The 18,984-nt window shown below is 44.0% G+C and overlaps 1 protein-coding gene across 6 annotated transcripts in view; it reads left to right on the top strand.

Annotated features, from left to right (window-relative positions):
* Nucleotides 1-18,984, top strand: part of LHFPL2 (LHFPL tetraspan subfamily member 2) — a 196,777-nt gene that overhangs the window by 126,467 nt on the left and 51,326 nt on the right. The window contains exon 4 of one of the 6 annotated variants that reach the window (XM_049866466.1): nucleotides 17,165-17,445. The exons of the other annotated variants lie outside the window; for them this stretch is intronic. The gene's annotated coding sequence lies outside the window, so the exon portion shown is untranslated. The remainder of the gene's footprint in view (nucleotides 1-17,164; nucleotides 17,446-18,984) is intronic. 6 annotated transcript variants of the gene reach the window in all.

Raw genomic sequence — 18,984 nt, 5'->3', positions numbered from 1 at the left:
ATTCAGTCCCTTTCATTACATATACAGTTATAGTTCAAGCATTACCAAAGAAAACTGAAAGAGTTCCATTTCATAGTTTAGCTAACATAAAACATGTCTCTTAGAACACAAGGGAATAGATATTGATGTGTATGGTATGTGTTATGTTTGCTGCATCGCTTAGCACTTTGTTGGTGTTAAATAAATGCAGAACTGCTGTCTTTTCTGCCTGAAGGAAGGAATTGGGGGCGAGATTGTAAAGTGCATATGTATTTTTTTTAAACACATGCTGTTTGCCACACACTGTGCTAATCCCCTTTGGAGCCCACTCACAGTTTTTTTGAAGAGACAAACAGCCTATATGAAGTATTAAGAGAGCATTAAATGCTGAACTGTGTGACCCTAACCCAGTTCAGTGTAAGATCAAAGAAAGAGAAATTTATGTGGGCGGGAATTACCAGAGAAGGCTGGTAAAATACATATATCTTAGTAAATTCAAAGGGAAGGGTATGCAAATGCTAACTTAAAAAAAAAAAAGTGTAAAAAGTTGGGCTTGTTCATGTAGATGTTGTTGAGTGAGGGTGAGGAAAGTACCACTGCCTGGTAGGCTGTGGTTTTAGGTCCCTGTTCCACCACCCCACATCCTTGGGTGCTAATGTGAGCAGCCTGTCTGGAAACCCCACAGTCTGTAATGCCTCATTCCTTGCCCGGGGCGACAGCGTGCCGGGTATGAACTGTATCCATTTCCCTGGGGGTAGAGGGTGGGAAGAGTCCTTTCCTGAAAGAAGAGACAGTAATCAAAGGTGATGAGAAAGTCAATCAGTTAACAAACATTATTGAGCAACAACTGTGTGTAATAACTACACACTTTATTGAATGCATACCAGATGCTAGACACTGTGCTAAGCCCTTTACAACATTCTTTTGTTTACTTCCCACAATAACTCAGTGAAGTAGTGAGTTAAGTGTTACCCCTAATTTTACAGATGAGGAAACAGGCTCAGAGAGGTTACCTAGGGTCATCTCACAGCTAGACAGCGGCAGAGCCAGGAATTTGAATGAGGTTGCAAATTTATGGCTCATGTTCTTAAGGATTATGCTTCCAGGTGTGTGGTTGGTCCCAGGCACTAGACAATAGAAAGGATATGCGGTGTGTGGCTGCAGACCTCGGGCAGCCTACAGAGATCTCTCGAGACAGAGATCTCTCGAAAGGATGGGAACTGTATAAAGTGACAGCTTATATTTCAGGTGCTCCTTCCCCTAGCATAGAGATCATATGGGGGAACTACACCAACGCAGGTACAGTTGCCTACCTTCAGAATCAGTAGACAGAGTTGAATAAGCAGGTGAAGGTGATGTTGTCACAGGCAATCATTCTTATTGATTTCGGAAACTACTGTAGTCTCTACTATAGTATAGTGACACACTCAAGTAGGCAGCAAGAATGAGTAAAACAGGCTAGTGTAAGGCAGTAGGGAGTAGTGGGAACTGGGGCAAACTGGAGAATCTGTGCCTCGTCTAAAGAGAGCAACCATTATTTGGCTTCACTCATCTTCTGGTCGTAGCCCTGGTGGTGTAGTGGTTAAGCGCTTGGCTGCTAACTGAAAGATGGGTAGCTCGAATCCACCAGCTGCTCCTTGGAAACTCTTCTGGTATGTGGGAATGTATATGGTATATAATATAATATTGAAACCTCCAGAGAAGCTGGAATATAAATTGGGATCTGGAGGTGAGAAACACCAGGACAACAGTCCAGGAGTCGTCAGTGGATTCCGCCCTACGGATTCACATCAGGGACAACTACTTCCTCTGTCGCTTCATAGCCGTCAGTGTGCGTCTGAATCACCTGGCGATCTTCCTAAGATGCAGGTTCTGATTCTGTAGGGCTGGAGTAGGGTTTGAGATTCTGCAGCACTAGGCCTTTGTGGAGAAGGACTCTAAGGCAGCACCTAGGCTCAGCAGGGAAAGGCACTGTTATGAAGTAGTGCCATCTACTGTGAGCAGAGAAAAGGAAAATGGCCTCACTTATTTGCCATCTCTGTAACAGACCAAGGCTATAATAAGGTAAATTGTGTGTTTATGATCATTCCCAGGGTTCCCTTAAAAAGTCAGAATTTGAGAACACAACTAGGTCAGAAACTTTTGACTTTTTAAATTCTTCTTTCTAATGTGCACTCCTCCACATAAGGAAAACTTGGCTTCATCTCTCCCTCATCTGGGAAATTGGGGCAAGGATATTGAGCTTTCAACTTGGGTGGGATAAAGGGGGAGCTAACTGATTGTTTCTCCCTTCTTGCTGCTGTACTTTGAGTGTAAAACAAAAGTTTTCATACTCTGGTGTTCTGTTACTTCCACATAGCCGTGGCACCCTTTAGCATAGAGTCCGTGGTAGGAGGAAAGAGTGGGTGCTGAGGAAATGGCTTTGAGCAGAAACCATCTTGTTTCCATTCCGTAAGAGCTGTTCTTGGAGCCCTTCTCTGGGTCCCCTGCCTGTTCAATGCCCTAATTGTATGTCAGGAAACAATATGATATTTCTAATTAGACAAGTGGGAGGAGAGGGACTGGGTGAGCCAGGATGGGCTGGCAGTTGACACCTAAAAATAGATCTTTTTCCTCAGGAATAAACATTTTATGGGGCATAAGGCCTTGCACATTTCTAACCATCCCAGATAAATCTCGCCTCAGCACATCAAAAGAGAAGGCTGACTAGACCAGGGTGCAGCCAGGTGGGTGGGATGCCAGCCAGAATGGGGTTGCCATTGGAAACAAGGCCCGTTGGAGAACGCTTCTCTGACCTCCAGGGAGCAAAGGCTGACCTCAGATCTGGGGCCAAAGTGTATGTGTAAGGGATGGGTGGGGGGGGCATGGGGTGGGAGGGGAGAGGTCTTGGAGCCTTGAATGTGCCTGTGAATGTTAAATACAGGTTCTGATTCAGTAGGTCTGGGATGGGGTCTGAGATTCTGCTTTTCTAACAAGCTCCCAGGTGATGCTGATATTGGTGGTCCGGGGACCACACTTGAAGTTGCAAGAGCTTAGAATCTACCGATGAGCTTTGGAACTTTGCGAAAGGGTGAAGGCAGGCAGATAAGGCAACTATCCCACTGAATTTTTATCATCTTGTGTCTGGTTATAAAAAGGCAAACGCTTTGACAGCTGGTGCTTGTCATACTGATGAAGTTTTCTTGCATGCTGATACTTTAACTCCTAGATTACTAGTGTTGTATTTTTTTATTTTATTGGTAAAAATGCATATGACTGAGCAGAATCTAAACATTGTAGATGTAATGGCTAAGTTAGTAACATATAGCCCTATACTAGTTGATGTATAACTGAGACTCTTAAAATAATGGACCAGACTTGACTGACACTGTAAGGGCAAAGTAATAGCCCTGACATTGAAACGGTGAGGTGAAAGCCATTTCGATAATTTTAAAACTTTAAAGAGGATGGAGGTAGCTTGTTATTTGGGGAGTCATAGAGCCATTCACTTGAGAGGCCAGGGTTTTTATGGGTTCTACAGTCTCTTCCAGATTGAGAAAGACGAGACCATGCTTGAGAGGATTGAGGGCCAAACGCGTGTTGGTTCTGTGAGATGGTGAGGTTTATTCCAGAGGCAAGAAGTGAACTACAGCCCTTTATCTCCTTGAAAGACTTTTCCCTGTATGGGTCTTTTGGCTGAGGCCTCTGACAACTGGTTGTGTATGGACAGTTCTGAGTGCCCCCTAAAAGAGGCATCATGGTTACATTCCTCCCACCCTCCCTGCAGGTGATTTCTTCATTGCTCAGGCTCTTTTCCAGCTCTCTCCACTCCCTCATGATCATGGTTAGTCACCGGGGGCTGTTTTCAATCTGTCACGTTGGTTCATTCATGGCACAGGCTCCTCAGAGACTGTGGTAAAGTCTGGCTGTGGAAGGCGTGACTGGGTGATCTTTATGAAGGAGGTGTATTATATCCTTTGAGTTACTTTTTCTCGGGTCTTTGATTGACTTCCATACCCTCAGGAGGTATGCCTAAGTCACCCCAAGAACACGACAGTCTGATTTTTAAAACTCTGAGATGGGTGGGCCCCAGCTTGTGAGTTTGATTGCATGTCACACATCAGTTTGTGTCAGAATCCAGGGCCCATTCTCATGTGGAAGTGGTGTGGTTAGGTCAGAAGGAGTCCACAGAAGCCTGCCCACCACTGAGACATGGGGTACTGTGGTAATGGAGTCCAGTGGCCATTAGTAATGATATGTCAGTGGTTAGTGTGTGGGAGTTCCAGAGGCGCTCCCAGCCACAGGCTTAGCAGGTGAGCAAGGACTCAGCCTCCTCCACTTACTGTACAGGAGCCCCCCAGGGCTTGGAAGGGCATCAGCAGATTGGTTGGGGTCGCGAGTTAGCTGGTGGAGCAGGCCTGGGCAGGGACAGAACTGGAGGCCAACACTGAGGCATTTCTGTGGATGAATTTTCTCTTTCCTTGCCCTTCACACTGGCCTGAATGTGCTCTTCCCTCTGTGTAGCTCTGTGGGGAAGGGGGTCCTGGGTCTCTCCTCTTCTTTCTTCCTCCCACCTCATACTGGCTACTGGGTACAATCCCCCTTTCCTTTGGGGAGCACTGGGGAGATGAGAGATAAGCAGAGCGGGCAGTGAGATGGGAAGGGCAGTGTCTCTGTACCAGAGGGACCCAAGGGGGTTTTCTGAGTACGGTCTTCCTCTGTTTTCCCCACAATAACTGGCCCATGGTAAGAGTTGGAAGGGTGTCTGGGTTGGCCAAATACTTGTATGCTAAGTGTCGTGTTCCAATTCAGAAACTATCTCTGTGACCCCTCGGCAAAACCGCTTTCTCTGACAACATCTCTTCTTTATGTCTTATCTGATGGTATATTCTAGGGTTCAGATGAAGCCTCACTTCCTGTTGTGGGACACTCGTAGATGGGCTTTCTTCACCTTTAATTCTAAGATATTGTTGGTTTTTCTTCCTATGTCTCAGCAGACTTGTTCAACTTGAAACAAAATGCCATTAAAGCTTTTAAGTTTTTGCCATGGACTTACAGCAGAGGGCAAAAATAATATCCTAAGATTTTAGAAGCTTAAGTTGAGGCAGGCATATGACTTTGGCAGTGATTCTCTACGTGAAACCCCTGGACCTCATCCCAGCCTCCACCTCCCCCACATGAGTTGGCAGGAAAGGGGAGTTTTACCCGTGCAAAGTAGGGGATGGTGGGGCTACTGGGAGTTGAGGCGCTGGGTGTTACTTCATGGCACCCTTTGCTGCTGATGGGGTGTCCTGACAAAATACAGCCTGCTCAGACAGAAGAGATGCTGGGCCTTTGATGACTGCCTGGAACTCAAAGTTAGGCCATTGCTTTCCTGAAGGACCTGAAGCCATTTCAGTAATCATGGGAATTGGGAAGGATTAGCCCCACATTTGGAGTTTGCCTTTGTGTTCCTATTTTGTTTTTAATTTAAAGGATGGTCAGGAAGAGAAAACCCAATGTTCACAATATATTGGACTAAGTCAGCCCTGGAAATGGGTGAGGTATGAAGACACAACCATTGAGTCACAGACATTGGAACTGTGAGTGTTTTTAGATAAGTCTCTAACTGCCTTGTTGATTGAAGAGGAGCTGGCTGAGGCCCTGGTAAAGAAAAACAACCTGTCCAAGGATGCACAGATAGTGAGGGTCAGTACTGGAAGGCAGCAGGTTCCTGGACTCCCAGTCCATTGCTCTCCTCGCTGCACAGTGGTGGTTCCTAGGATCCCCCTGATCTGCTACTCCTCACTGTGGCCCCACATATCCTCCAGAGTCCAGGACCAGGGAAGGAGCTTCTCCTGTTCTTTCAGGTTTTAGCCCCTGAGAGCTACTTCTGTTTTCCCTCCAGGAGGGACTCTGGGGTGTTATGAGGTCAGATCTTTGGTCCCCAGAAAGCCCCCGACTTGTACCCGCCGTCTGGGGCAGGGGCCCAGCCTCATTGTCCTCATATCCCTCCTTCCCTGCCCCAACATCCAGCTTCACATGATTGCTTTGGCCTTCCAGGGCTGGCGTCGGCTCTCCTGAGTAGTCCAGGAGGCTGCGAGAGAATCAGTACAGCTGAGGCTCACAGCTAGGGTATGTGGTGGCTGGGCTAGGGCCAGGCTTAGGAGGCCTCTACTCTTGTTGCACAAATAGCTTCTCTGGCATGTTTTTTTCCTTCATTCTTAGAGCAGTGGCATAGAATCCAAGGCAGTGTCTGCAGGTTTGGAGGGGAATGGTGGGCTCAAGGTTGAAAAATTTTCATAAAACAGCTTTAGTCCTGGGAATTGAAGAGGAATGATTTAAGGTGTTGATAAACGCTTGGCAGAGTTCTTTCCCTCTTTTCAGAGCTTATCCTGCAGATTAGGGTTTGGGCACATGGCTTATTACTTAACAACTCATATAAGCAGGGAGAAATGCAAATGAAGTACTCTTTTCTGTTCTGCTGAGAAGGGGGCTCTGACCCTGGAATACAAGCCTTTAGTCTGGACACTGAGCTCCTTCTAGTCGTTGAAGGCTTTCACCTCCTATTTCCTTTGTTCAAGGAGATTGAAAAGTTGTGCTTACCTTTTCCGTGGCATCCTACCCCTCCCTGTTCTCCTCTCCCAGTATTGACAGTGTGCTTTCAGACTAACACTTCTCTTCCTTATGAGTTCCTCTTAAATGTTTGTGTGTATTCATCACAAGTCTTCTAAGGAATTTCACCAGGCAACACTTCATTCATATGGTTTGAATTACTGTTGTCCTTAGTGGAACAAAGCTTCATTTGTTTAAAAATATTCTTTAGTTAAGGCACAATGTTCAGTGCTCCCCAATATACCTTAATATAGGGGGAGCAACATCACCAAGGTGAAGATGTCTTCTAAAGTCTTGTTTTCTGGAAAGATGACAGCCTTGACTTGTTACTGTTAGCTGCTGTCGAGTTGGCCCTGACTCATGGCGACCCCTGCACAGTGGAACAAAAGGCTTGCCTGATCCTGTGCCTTCCCCACCGTCACTTCCGGATTGGACTGTTGCAATCTATCTGCTTTTCATTGGCTGATTTTTGGAAGTAGATTGCCAGGCCTTTCTTCCTAGCCTGTCTTAGCCTGGAAGCTCCTCTGAAACCTGTTCAGCATCACAGCGACACTCAAGCCTCCACTGACAGATGGGTGGTACAGTGACTTAGACCTGAGTTAACTTTTGCTCCAGTCAAGCAGTGGTCCCCCAGTGTGCTGAGGAAGCAGGGGGGCTCAGTTTATGCAACCCGTTTTGGAAAGAATGTAAATGGACTCAGTGAAGGAGAGAGCAGCTCTGTGGGTAAGGAGATTTCACATCAAGAGACAAGTAAGTCCCTGAAGTCAGCTGATGCACTCTCCAGTCCAAACCAGAACAGGGGTCATTTGACACCATTGGTTTGATTCTGTGTGTCCACTTGTCAACGTGCAGCAGGTGAGAGTGCTGTCAGCCTTCCACCTGAGCCACTGCTCACCATGGGGGATGTTAGAGGTGGGAACACTTTCGAGCCATGGCCTTCCCTGATTTTTACCTCTGTAATTACTTGAAAGATCAATGAAGTAAACTTTATAATACTAAACTGGCACTAGAATAATCTGGGTAGAAACATTGGTGTTTTGGTTAATAGGATGAAGGGAGAGAAGCCTCTGAGATGGTGATATCTCTTGAACACAGCCCCATTTAAGTGAAGGTGATGGTTTTATCAAGGCGTTTAGCTTTTTTTTTTTTTTTCGGTATCTCTAGTATATAGGGTCTCTATGAGTCAGAATCGACTCAACGGCTATGAGTTTTTTATAGTATATCAGGAGCCCTGGTGATGCAATGGTTAAGAGCTATGGCTGCTAACCAAAATGTCGGCAGTTCGAATCCACTAGCCACTCTTTGGAAACCCTATGGGGCAGTTCTGCTCTGTCCTGTAGGGTTGCTATGAGTAGGAATCGACTTGAGGGCAATGGGCTTTTGGTATATCAATTAGGAACTGCATTTGTCAGGTACCAACTGAGAGACCCAATTACAGTGCCTTAAACAAATTGAGAGTTTTATTATTTTCATGTAACAAGAAATCCTATAGGAGGATCCTAATTTACCTTTTTGCTCTGCCATAGCTAGCACTAGACTTTCCGTTCTCTGAGTTTCCCATGGTTGTGAGACAGCTACTGGAACCTTTCTGGTCACAGTCTCCAGCAGGAAGAAAGGCAGTGTCAGAGCTGAGTAAGGTTCCTTGTAAGAGCCTTCCCAGAAATTCCTTCCCATCTGTCATGGATTGAATTGTGTCCCCGCAAAAGTATGTGTCAACTTGGTTAGGCCATGATTCCCAGTATTGTGTGGTTGTCCTCCATTTTGTGGTTGTAATTTTATGTTAAAAGGATTAGGGTAGGATTGTAACACCACCATTACTCAGGTCACCTCCCTGAACCAGTGTAAAGGGAGTTTCCCTGGGGTGTGGCCTGTACTGTCTTTTATCTCTCAAGAGATAAAAGGAAAGGGAAGCAAGCAGAGAGCTGGGGAGTTCATACCACCAAGAAAGCAGCACCAGGAGCAGAGCGTGTCCTTGGGACTTGGGGTCCCTGTGCCTGAGAAGCTCCTCGACCAGGGGAAGATTGAGGACGAGGACCTTCTTCCAGAGCTGACAAAGGGAAAAAGCGTTCCCCTGGAGCTGACACCCTAAATTTGGACTTGTAACCTACTAGACTGTGAGAAAATAAATTTCTCTTTGTTAAAGCCATTTACTTTTAGTATTTTTGTTGTAGCAGCACTAGATAACTAAGACACCATCCCTTCTGCTTAATCTCACTTGTCACCCCATCTGCAAAGGAAGCTGGGAAATGTAGGTTTCTTATGTGGGAGTTGTTATTGTTGTGTGCTATCAGCTTCATAGGACAGAATAGAACTGCCTCATAGGGTTTCCTAGGCTGTAATCTATTTGGGAGCAGTTGTCAGGTCTTTTCTCCTTCAGGGCAGATGGTGGGTTAGAACCACCAACCTTTCGGTTAACGATGGAGCTCCTAACCATTGTACCACCAAGGCTTCTTCTATCTGGGACATTATCATCCCAAAATATAGGGATTCTTTCAGGCCAGGACTAATGCGAGGTGAGTGAGGCACTTGAGCACAAAATTTAAGGGGGTGCCAAAAATCATCCCAGTAATCAAGATAAATGGTAAGGTTTTTTTTTTATGATTTATTTTATTTTTGTTGCTGTTGACAATGTACGCAGCAAAACATACACCAGTTGAACAATTCCTACATGTACAATTCAGTGACATTGATTACATTCTTCAAGTTGTGCCATGATTCTCACCTTCTTTTTCCAAGTTATTCTTCCATATTAACATGAACTCACTGCCCCCTAAGATAGATGATGTTTTAATAGAATACCACAGTGCCATATTGAAGCCTGAGGCAAAAGGAAAAATTAGTAATGCTGACCATGTCAATATTTTGTTCATGGTGGAATGTTTAATTAATTTTGATTTTCTAAATCCTGTATTAGCTTTTGACACCCCTCAAGTTTTACACACCTGAGACGAGTGCCTCACTCCCTCACCAGAGGCCTGGCCCCGACCTCCTTACCCATTGCTGGTTATAAAATGAGTAAACTTGTGGCTAAGGGGAGACCATTGGCAGGGCAAAGCTTATGGGGACAATATTGCTGTCACCCAAGAACCTCTCAGAAACAATCCCAGTCCTTTGGGAATGAATGTGCAATAACATCTCCACATTTGCATGCAGAATTCACAGACAGATAGGCTCTTGGTGATCAGAGATGAGTTTGTACGGTCAGAGACTGTGGTCATTGTGGGGTCCATGTTATAAAAATGATTGGTAATGTTTGACCCAATCAGCCCAGAGTCAACAACCATGGAGTGAGGAAATTCTAGGAAGACTCTGCCCACAACCACTGACTCAGAACATCTTATCAGTTGCTTTGGAGCTGTGGGCAAATGACCTCAGCACATGATGGGCCCTTACTGGGAAAGGAATGAATGAATACATCATGCCGGGATAAGACTCTCCAGTTCGCTGTTCCATGAGTAGATAAACCTCTCGGAAAGAATTCTTATGGCTCAGCTGGGGTTTGGTGGACCTTCTTAGTGGCTATGCCCTTCTGCAAGAAGAAGTTTGGGGGAAAATAGACTAAGGCCACATGTACATGTGAAACCAAAAATAGTTAATTTACTGTTTTTAAATCCTAATGATGTGATTATTAGAGTCATAATTGAGAATTTTCTCATAACTTTCAACAATCACCTGACATTTCAGAGAAGCTCATTTAGAAAATTTTATGACAAAATGATTTGTAATTTTAGAAGAGGACTACTGATGGTGTTTAGCTGTGAATTGGAATGCACTTGGGTAATTATACTGAAAATAACACCCACAGTGGGTCTTACAGTTTTCCTTGGCATCAGAAAAAATAAAACGATAATCTCTCTCTTCAGTAATGTTTCTGCAGACTAAATGGCATTCGAACAATCTCCTGTGCTGTGGTTTAAACTAGTTTGATGTATTTACTTTTTTCCTCCTCTAGTTTTCAGAAATTTAATCTTCAGGTAGATTAAACAATTTTTTTTTTTCTTTTTTACAAATTGTTTTGTGAGTCAACACGTAAAAAAAAAAAAAGACAAGTGTTTTTGGAAGAGTTGTTACATGCACAAGCCTGGTTTTTGCAAGGCCATTAAAAAAAATATTCGTGGCTATGATTCATACCCCGACGCTTTTATAAATTCTCACATTGCACAAATTCATGAGTCAGTCTGTCAGATGACTTCCCTTCCTGAGACTCAGTAGCATTGCAAAAATTCAGCGATTTGCTTCACAAATCCTTTCATCTGTCTCCTCATGTCATACTTTCTAGTTTAAAAGCTGTGAGCATTTTCTCATCCAGCGACATACCAGCCTTGCTGCACGGCCCTGGCTCTCTCTTGTGCTAGTCCCTGTTTCTGCTAGACTGCAGAGCCGTTTCCGGAGGCCATCTGTGGCTTCACACTTCAGAGAGAGGCGCTATATACTGTACTTCATCAGCTCTTCGCAACCTTTCACAGGAATGTTATGACAAGAAAATGAGGTCACCTGCAAATGTACTCTTTGGTTCCAGTGAAGACACCTGCCACAGAATCCCAGGTGTTAATATGGCTACACTTTAAATTTTAAGGTGTTGAAGGTGCTTGTCTTTGGCAAGGCTCTTTGATGCTTAGTTGTTTGTTTCTAATCAGAGAATGAGTTCCTGAAAAGCACTTCATTTTCATTCTTAGCATTGTTAGTACCTCATTGTTTTATTTTCATGGTTATGGTTATACTGGTTAAAATAGAAATATCTTGGTTATCCTATTTATTAGCATCTTTTGAGTGTGGGTGTTAATATGTGAGTATCCCAAGTGCTGGAGGGAATGTTTGGTATTATTGAAGCACTTAAATGACCTGTGCTTCAGTTTCTTCATTTGTGAAATAGAGGTGATGTTAGTACCTACCTGAGATCTGTGAGGAATGTGTGTAGCTCTACATGACATACATTTAGCATAGGGCCTGCTGCCTTGGTCAAAAAACCAAACCAAACCTATTGCCATCCAGTCAGTTCCAACTCATAGTGACCTCATAGGACAGGGTAGAACTTCCCTATAGGGTTTCTAAGGCTGTAGTCTTTACAGAAGCAGACTGTTACATCTTTCTTCCATAGAGTGGCTGGTGGGTTCAAACTACTGACCTTTCGGTTAGCAGCTGAGCACTTGAAACACTGCACCACCAGGGCTCCTTGCCACCTTGGTCAGGCCCTGTAAATGGCACCATTGCTCTTAGGTATTGCCGTGTGAACACATTTTCCAGCAAATGCACAAACATGGCGATGAGTTGAAATAAACACCGTAAGGGACAGTCGAAGAGCATGAAGTAGGGAGTGTGAGAACAGGGCTGAGTTAGGATATGGTGTCTACCGGCTAGAGTGTATTTTAACGTGGAAGCACATAAGAGGTACAGGTTTAATCTAAATGTCCAAATGAAATGTGTTGGTTTAAACATTTCAGTATTGTTTCCAGCTTCTGGGAGCACAATTACCCTAAAGAGAGATCCAACTTTAGACAGATGGTGATAAATGAGAATTCATTCTAATCAGTGAAAATTCCAGGCAGCTGTCAGGTACAGAAAACAAAAGGAGTTATCAGAAATGAGAAATGAGAGAAATGAAAAATAGAGACTAGTGTTACTCTTCATTGTCTTGGCTCCCATCTGTTGCTTACACCCCTCAGAGCTAAGAACTGGAAGCATTGATGGACTCTGCACTCTTATCTAGCAAGTTCCATAAACATTGAAAACCACATGTATTTGAATAAATAAGGCTGGGAAGGGAGATAGCTAATTTTTTCGGTTGGATGGCATTGCTTAGTCACTCAACAGAACTAAAAACCATTATAACATTGAAATTTTAAACATTGAGAAAGAAAATGTTTCGTTCCTTGGCTCCACTGGAGGTAAATCTGGTCATCCTAGGCGCAATTCTAGACAGGTCAGTATGGATTGCACCTGAACAAAAGACAAAAATCCTCACAACTGGACCAATAAGCAACATCCTGATAAACAGAGAAAAGATTGAAGTTGTCAAGGATTTCATTTTACTTGAATCCACAATTAATGCCCATGGGAGCATCGTCCAAGAAATCAAACAACGTGTTGCATCAGGCAGATCTGCTGCAAAAGACCTCTTTCAAGTGTTAAAAAGTGAAGACATCACTTTGAGGACTAAGGTGCACCTGACCCAAGCTATGATATTTTCATTCACCTCATATGCGTGTGAAAGTTGGACAATGAATAAGGAAGACCACAGAAGAATTGATGCCTTTGAATTGCAGTGCTGGCAAAGAATATTGGATATACCATGCACTGCCAGAAGAACAAACAAATCTGTCTTGGGAGAAGTACATCCACAATGCTCCTTAGAAGCAAGGATAGTGAGACTGTCTCACATTCTCTGGACATGTTATCAGAAGGGACCAGTCCCTGGAGAAGGACATTGTGCTTGGTGAAGTAGAGGGCCAGCAAAAAAGAGGAAGACCCTCAACGAGATAGACTGACACAGTGGCTGCAACGTAGGCTGAAACATAGCAACGATTGTGAGGATGGCATAGGACCAAGCAGTGTTTCGTTCTGTTGTACATAGGGCCGCTATGAGTCAGAATTGAATCGACAGCACCTAACAACAGCAATGGAGTTTGTATACACAATTCGCAAATACAGAAGGATCAGGTAGAATAACTGGATACGACTCTGTTCCAAAGCTTCTGATCCTTTGAATTCAAATTGTCACAGGGGTTGGGGCTGGACTGTGTCACCCTGGAGGCAATCTGAAAGTCATGTTGCCATTTGTTAGCCATCTTCACTTCTAGGCGCTGGGTGACTCCTCATTTGAACTTCAAAAAAAAAAAAAAAAAACTTTTCATCAGCATTAAGAGCTCCCCTTGAAGCTTGATCTTTAGAGTCTTACTTCCTGATTTCCAGACAGAACTGAGTGAAAAACGTTAGAAACCGAATCAGTTTGTTTTTCTGTTTCCAGGGTGTTCAGCACCTTATTAATCCTCCCAACCAAGGCAGGAGAGGAACATTTAGTTACTCAGACTGGACACTGACATGAACAACTGTGAAAATGGTGACTTGACAAAATGTTGGCTGGGGAGATATATTTCTCCTTCAACCAGGACTAACCGTTTCCCAGAATTAATTCCAACAAAGTGAATTTAACATTCAGCTTTCTGGAGTTTCTCAAAATGGTTCAGGATATTTCAAGTAACTATGTATTTGTTGCCTGTTTTTCAAATTTCTGACCTCTACTACATGTTGGGCTCTTCATTTATATCAAATATTTTATTTTTCCAAGCTGTGCTGTGAAAGTTTTTATCTTGTAAAAATTACCCTGGAATATAAATGGCACCGTGCTGTCTTTGATTTGACGTTGGGGTCAAGTGGAGGGCGTTATGTGGCCTTCCATCAGGAAAGAATGGTCAGTTGTCTTCGTTTTCCTCATTTAGTTCTTAGAGTGCATTCAACTGACAACAACATAATAGCATATCAGAGTTAAAAATCACTCGCCTCCACTGGGTTTTTGTGTGGACACGACTTGGGCTCAGAAGATTATAGATGTGTGGGTTCTTTGTTTCATGTTAATGTGGGCAGCCTTAAATACTGGGCACAAGCCTATGACTATTCTGGGTTATTTATTTTACTTTAATGAGAACAGAATAATATGGTGCATTTGAATGACATAATAGACAACTGCATGTTATTGAGATATAAGTATAACATGAGTTAAAAAAAGACTGTAAAGAAAGGATTTCACTAAATATTTCCTGGCTTTCTCTCATAAAGACTTGGTTGTATTTTTAATTGCTACTTAGGAGATCTATCCAATATAGAATTTCATTCTCTGTGAGTCAAATAGAAATTCAAGACAATTGTTTTAAATGGCTTGTTTCAAACTTTAGCTACTGGATAAAGTCACTGATCATTTCCAAACCCAAGAAGGTTTGGATGCTGATTGACTCATAGTGTTTGTGTTCTGATTAGGCCAGCCAGACCCAGTCTATGTGTGAATCGCAAGCTGAGCGTGTGACTGAGTGTGAAAGGCAGTGTGTGGAGAGGTGGTGGACGTGGGCCAGGGACTAGGGGAGGCTGGCGGAGGAGGCTGAAAGGGAGAATTTCTTCCGTGTGGTGCAGTTTCCCACAGAGCAATGTAAAACTGTGCCAGTCCCACTGAGGGCCAGGGAACAGCCAGTGGGAGAGGTCCTGGTTTGAGGCCCCTAAAGCCAGTGGACTCGGAGAGCTCTGCACCTTCTTCAGCAGGCTCAGCTGTGTTGACAGGAAGTCTCTGTAGGGCAGCTCTTGGCCAGAGAGAGGGTCTCTGCGATGCCCACATTTTTCTGCTTCTTTGATGTTTGTCCATATTATTTTTGCTCTTTGCTGACTTAACTCCAGACTGTCCTGTTCATCTCCAGTGATTGTCTTTATTCAGATACCCACCAACTCTTATGTGGTGCCCTTCCCCCAAATTGAGCATGATTATTTTAATTTGTGGCTCAAGTAGTTTTAAAAAGTTACATTTTCTTTTTTCACCTTCTCTTCTTTGTAGCAGGATATTTCTCTTTTGTCTCTGTAGTCATTTTCCCATTTCATTTATTTTCACTCCCCTTCCATCCCCAACGGGAATAAAAGCAACTTGCTTTCCACCAAGGATAGTGTTAACAAGTGATTGTCTTTTTAACACAGTAGCCATAGGTGGCCTTGTTCAGACTTCTTGGACATGAACAGTGCAGGTAGTTTGTTCTTACTGGATGGGCATATGAATGACCAACTCAGTTTTGTCTTCTAAGGTCATGGGTCCATGACCCCCTCTTACTCATGATCATCGCTACTATGTATTGAATGCTTACTGGATACCAGGCTCTGTGCAAAGCGTTTACATATTTGTGCTCATCTAATCTTCACACAAACCCTATGTTGTTGTTGCTAGGTGCCGTTGAGTCAGTTCCAACCGTAGTGACCCAATGTACAACAGAACAAAACACTGGCCAGTCCTGTGCCATCCTAACAATTGTTATGTTTGAGCCCATTTTTGCAGCCACTGTGTCAGTCCATCTCATCGAGGGTCTTCCTCGTTTTTGCTGACCCTCCACTTTACCAAGCATGATGTCCTTTTCTAGGGACTTATCCCTCCTGATAACATGTCCAAAGTACCTAAGACGTAGTCTCCCCATCCCTGCTTCTAAGGAGCATTCTGGTTGCACTTCCTCCAAGACAGATTTGTTCATTCCTTTGGCAGTCCATGGTATATTCAGTACTCTTCGCGGACACCATAATTCAAAGGTGTCAATTCTTCTTTGGTCTTCCTTATTCACTGCCCAACTTTCGTATACATATAAGGCGATTGAAAACTCCATGGCGTGGGTCAGGCGCACCTTAGTCTTCAAGGTGACATCTTCACCCTATGAGGTAGATATTATTATCCCCATTTTACAGCTGAGAAAATTGAGGCATAAGGAGGTTAATTACTTGCCCAACTTCACTCTGCCACATATGCCATAGCCAGGACTTGAACCCTCATCTCAGTCCAGATCCTGTGCCTTAACCACAAGCGTGTACCTTGTGCGGCAGAATTGTTACCCAGGGGACATTCAGCGATGTCTAAAGACAGTTCTTAATGTCACAACTGGTAGTGTTCTTGTCAGAAGAGGCCAAGGATACTGCTAAATATCCTATAATGCACAGGATAGCCCCCACAACAAAGAATTACCAGACTCAGCAAGTGAAGAGTGCCAGGGTTAAGAAACCTTGTTATAGACATAGCTGAGAGTTTATGTATGAGAGTTAAGTGTTACTCTCTAAGTGCTGTTCTGAAATTTCAGTTAGTATTCCATGTTTGCGTAGTTTTAAAAATTATTTTTAAACTACTCTGTAGAGTGAAAAAATATGTAACTGTTTACAAGGAAAAATGTTTCATGAAATGCTAACTTATGAAGTTCAAAGGATTTCAAACAATTCATACCTCTGTTGTGATATGGTTATTGGAACAGAGTGTCATTTGGATAATTACCCCAGACCTTCTTTTCCTTTGGTTCTCACTTGGTGGCTGTATACACATAAATTCTCTGCTAATGTCAGCAGGAATTTTTATAATTGCGAAATCTGGTGCTTGGCCTTGGTTGGGGTCCCGTGAGTAGGTGTGGCTCACACTGTACCACAGGCCCTGAGGCAGAAAGTCCCGTTGAACTGCCCAGGGGAAAAGGGCTGCAGGCTGAGGGAGACTCTTCTGGGCCCAGGGTAAGCCAAGCCTGAGTTTTTATGAGAACCAGGCTGGATGTAGGTTGTCTGTGGAGCGGTTCTCGCAGCCTTAATCACAACCTTCTGTTTTTGTGTTCCAGTCATGTGCTCGGCCCCACTGCTCATCAGGCAAAATGAGCGTTCCCATTTGGAGAAGTTTAAGGTCTTCCTGTTTGTCTGAACTCCTGGCAGCAAAAGCCTAGACATCTGTGCATTGTCCGGCTCATTTCCTTCCCTGCTCCCTCCACACCCTCCCCACATCTACACCATTGTGTTGTTCACATTCTTCCTTATCTTGACCTTGTACTAACTGCCTGTTTATTATAATGACTCCTCAGATAAAGCCCTCCTTGGGACATTTTTCTTTTAATTAAATGCTTGTTGTTGTTAGGTGCCATCGAGTTGGTTCCAACTCATAGTGACCCTATGTGTAACAGAAGGAAACTCTGCCCGGTCCTGCACCATCCTCACAATCGTTGCTGTGGTTGAGTCCACTGTTGCAGCCACTGTGTCAGTACATCTCATGTTCGTCTTTTTCGCTGACCCTCTACTTTACCAAGCAAGATGTCCGTCTCCAGGGATTGGTACCTCCTGATAACGTCCTCCAAGTACGTGGGATGAAGTCTCGCCATCCTCATGTCTAAGGAGCGCTGTGGCTGTACTTCTTCCAAGGTAGATTTGTTTGTTCTTCTGGCAGTCCATGGTATATTCAGTATTCTTTGCCAACAGCACAATTCAGAGGCATCAATTCTACAGTCTTTCTTATTCATTGTCCAGCTTTCAACAGCTAAAATATAACACATAGCATTTTGAAGTATATCACACAGACCACAGTGAGACTGCCTTAGTTGCTGCTTACCATTCTCATTTGCTTTTTCTAGGGTAGAAAGTTTGTTTGGTAGGAGATGAAAGTGACTGCTGGCCGCTGGTCTCTGCTGCCTGTTTCCACCCCTCAGATTGCTCTACTCCCTTGCTTTCCAAGACACATTCCTTCTTCATTCTTCCCCCTTGGCCTGCTCCTTCATCTCTTTGGCAGGTTTCTTGTCATTCGCCTGTCTTGGATACGCGGTATTCCTAGAGGACACCCCTGCCTCTTGTGGCTTCTTACTCCATACCTTTACCTTGTGATCTCATCCATACCCCTGGCTTTCCTTACTCTGATAGTTCCATCTCTCGAGCTCCCGATGTATGTCCATAGCTACCTCAAGCAGTTCTTGGCCCAGACTAGACTCACGATCTTGCCCCAACTCATCCCTTCTCTCATATTCTTTTTCCAGGGAATGAAAACCTTCATGTAGTTGGAACCAAAATCTGGGAGTCCTTCTAGACTTCTCTTTCCCCAACAACCTTTCTAACCACTTAGTCTCCAAGTCTCATTGTCCTTTCTAAACATTTCTTTAACTTGTTTCCTCTCCTGCAATAGTCCAGGTCTTTACCCTTTCTCACTTGGATCACTGCAAGAGCTTCCTAGCTGGCCTCCGGTCTTCCAGGCCTGCCTCCTCCTTGTCCTTCCATGTAGTCCAGAGAAGAGGAAATGAACAGGCATTCTGCAAGCTGCATAGCATGGTCTCTTGGCAGCAATGCTGGATCTGGGGCTTGGCAGCACTTCACAGACCTCACAGTCTCTAGCTCCCATACTCCCTGAGTGCCTCTATGTTGTGCACTCATGCACACACACAGACACACCCCTATTCCTGACACAATTTTCCTTTCCTGTTACCTACTCACCATTCACAGGTATCCTAAAGGGGATTTTTCTAAAATGTAAATGTGATCTTTTCACTCTTATCCTGAAAATATTATAGATGCTTCCTGCCTTAGTCATCTAGTGCTGCTGTTAACAGAAATACCACAAGTCGATGGCTTTAACAAAGAAAAATTTATTCTCTCACAGTCTAGGAGGCTAGAAGTCCATTTTCAGGGTGCCAGGTCCAGGGGAAGGAGGAAGGTCCTTGTCATCTATCTTCCACTGATCTAGGAGCCTCTCAGCCCAGGAACCCTAGGTCCAAAGAACGTGCTGTGCTCCCCGCACTGCTTTCGTGGTGGTATGAGGTTCCCGTGTTTCTCTGCTGGCTTCTCTTGTATCTCAAAGGAGATCGACTCAAGATACAACCTAATTTTATGGATTGAGCCCTGCCTTATTAACATAACTGCCTCTAACTCTGCCTTATTAACATCATGTTGCTGTTTTTGTTATGTGCTGTCAAGTCA

The sequence above is a fragment of the Elephas maximus genome, chromosome 2 (assembly GCF_024166365.1).
Source record: "Elephas maximus indicus isolate mEleMax1 chromosome 2, mEleMax1 primary haplotype, whole genome shotgun sequence".
NCBI lineage: Eukaryota > Metazoa > Chordata > Mammalia > Proboscidea > Elephantidae > Elephas > Elephas maximus.
Note: the sequence above shows the minus strand (reverse complement) of the source record. Positions and strands in the feature narration are given on the sequence as shown.